We start from the raw sequence: 2991 nt of genomic DNA on the forward strand, positions 1-2991 counted from the left end.
AATTAAATTATGCTTATATAGTACTACTTTACTGCTCTATTTTCTCTTTCTGGGCATTACAGAAATGTTATTACTATGTGAAGAGTATGATTTTTACTAGTTTCTTCACTCTAGCACATCACTGCACTCACCAATACACCATGGCCCATGGCCCATATTTCTCCCACAAAATTTCTTAAAGTTGACCAGCTACTCCTACTGTCCATACCCTTGTCTTTTCTGTTGGAAACCATTGAAACTTCTGAAAAAGACTTTTTGCTTGAAGAAATTTCAGTCTTGAACCTATTCAGATAACAAAAAGCTGAACAAGAAAATTGGTTGTAAAATCTATCATATCTTTGAAAAACTAGCATGCACCCTTCTCTGTGCTTTAAGCCTTATCTTAGAGCAGTGCCTATACTGCAGATCTCATCTTCACCCTGCATGTTTTGGAGATAATCATACTGCAGAACTGTTTAGTCTCTTCAAATGATGAAATATTCTGCCATCAAAATCCAAGATCAGTCAAGGAAATTAGAAATATTATCTGAGTTTGATGAAAATGACACGTATGAGAGATATATGCTATCTGCATACTGATGTGTGGGTCACATAAAATGTGTGGGTCTTTCAGATTGTGTCTTTTATTTTCTTCTTACTGGAATTTCTCTACATTGCCTTTGTAAGCAGCACTTTGGAAAATGTGCACTTAGGCAGGGCAGGGACATGTTTTTGCTGCTCACCGTCTTGTAGCAAGTGCACTGGTACCTGGTGTAAAGTAGAAGTGGAAATTTTTATGTAACAGCTAATGTGTATTGAATTTGAATTCAGAGGCAAAAGTATGAAATCATTCAAGTGATTCTGCTCTTTTGTTACTATTCACATTACTTTATTCTTCTTACCTGTTCTTTTATCTGTTACCAGGTAGTTCTGGCTTTTCAGATTTTTTTTTTTTTTTTTTTTTCTCTTCCTTATTCTGGTTTTAGTCATTATATTAAGTCAATTTCAGATTTCCTTCTTTTGTTGTCTTATTATCATATTTAATTATTCAAAACCGAGAGCATAAGTGTTACTTTGTACTGATTTTACACAAAGAATCTACTCATAGACTTATTCCATGGAAAGGTCTGAAGAACAAAAGGAGTGTCAGGCTCATTATAGGACAATGTGCACTGCAAAAAAATAATTCTTTTGATGAATACAACCGTGAGGTGAAGGGAAAATGACAAATTTTCATGCCTAACATAAAAAGGAAGGTTCTGCAGAGATGTGGGACATGTTAAAAATGATTTTAAGATGTTTTAGAATGAAGGAAAGAATCACATTTGGAAAAAAAAAAAAAAAAAAAAAGTTCATTTTATTTTGTAGAAAATCAAAACTCAGTGTGCTTAATGTGTTAAATTCAGGTGATAATATACTTTCATCCGTAGTCAGTCTTGAAGTAATTAGTATGTGCTTGTCGGAAGAGCAGCCTTGTTCTTACACTTTCAATGCTCAGCCACAGTGGGCTTCAGAAAGAATATTGGAATACCTTTTTCCTGGTGCCATTTCATAGGAAGTGCTCTGCTGCTGCGTTAGCGGGAGGCAGTTTCTTCATCAGCTCTCTTAGCCACTCTAAAACTAAACCACTCTGTTTAACTGGGCAGGTGGGAACTTTTCTTGATGAATTAGAAAGATAAATGCAATCAGTTCCTTGCAGTACAATAAGCCTATTAAAACATTTCCAGCATTCAGTATCGAGTGCTGAGAGGTGGATTCTGTTGATGATAAAACCTTTGTTCTATAAGTAGTCCATTCATTTTAACTCCTTGTGAACCAAGCTAAGAGGATTCAAACTAAAACGAGGAAATTAAGGAGCAATATCAGAAAACAAGGAACACTGCCTTTTTTACGGTGGGTCAGTAGGAGTTTTGCCATGATACATGACTGGAATAAGAAAGAAATCTTTACCTATGCAAACCAGTGTTTGCAAAACTGAGATCAAGCAAATTTTATCCCTTTTTCAATGAAGATTATTCAGTACTGCGTTCCATTTTCTTTTGACACAAAAGGATCTTTGGAATGAAATCTCTGTAACTACTCATGATAGTTTGCTACAAAAGCAAAAGTGGATCCAGATGTTTGCAAAACAATATCCAGAACAGAAGCTTCATGAATTTGCTTGAGAATGTTTTCATGAGTGATTTCAGTTGTAGAAAAATGAGATATTGTGTGTGTAGAAAGTTGGATCTTAGCATATATTTGTAATGTCACAGCAGCCAAACATATAAAAAATGACTGGAACCCATTGTACTTGGCACAATGCAAACAGACTCTCCTTAAAAAAGAGTGAGTAAGTTTTATAACAACGTAATTATGCAACTTTATCTAATTTAGAGGATTAGAGATTGAAATACTGAATGAGAACTACTGGTGTGCACAAGAATAATACTTGATCTGTTTTTCAATGATGCTAAGACAGCAGATAAAGCAAGCACCTCAGATGTGATTGCCAACTTGTGCACAGGATTTTCTTCTTACATCAGTTCAACAGCTGAATTAAATTGATATTCAGAATTCCTGTACCTACAAGAATCAATTCACTAACCTGAAGATAACATGTAAAACAGGCTAAAACTTATTGCAGCATAAATGCAATTTATGGCATTTGATCTCTGCAGTCCTAACTCCTGGAGCTCTGTGCTCCCTATGGGAGCACTCTGCAGCTCCTTTCCTTCCTGCCTGCCTGCCTAAGTTTTCTTTTAATGCAAATCAAGGCACAACAGAAAAAAAAACAAATGCATCTGCAGATCTCATCCAAGAAAAAGTCAGGGTGTCATCGGGGCATGCACCTGGAACTAGGAGCTGAAGAATGATTTTGGATCACACAGCATAGGCATAGCCACTGTTTAGTACAATGCATGACAAAGATTTAATAACAAGTCACTTGGGACAGGAAGGATTCAATAACAATTTAAATTAGAGGAGGATGCAAAAAGTTTGTAAATACCCAAGCTGGAATGTGTATTTTAA

Source organism: Aythya ferina, assembly GCF_964211825.1.
Source record: "Aythya ferina genome assembly, chromosome: 4".
NCBI lineage: Eukaryota > Metazoa > Chordata > Aves > Anseriformes > Anatidae > Aythya > Aythya ferina.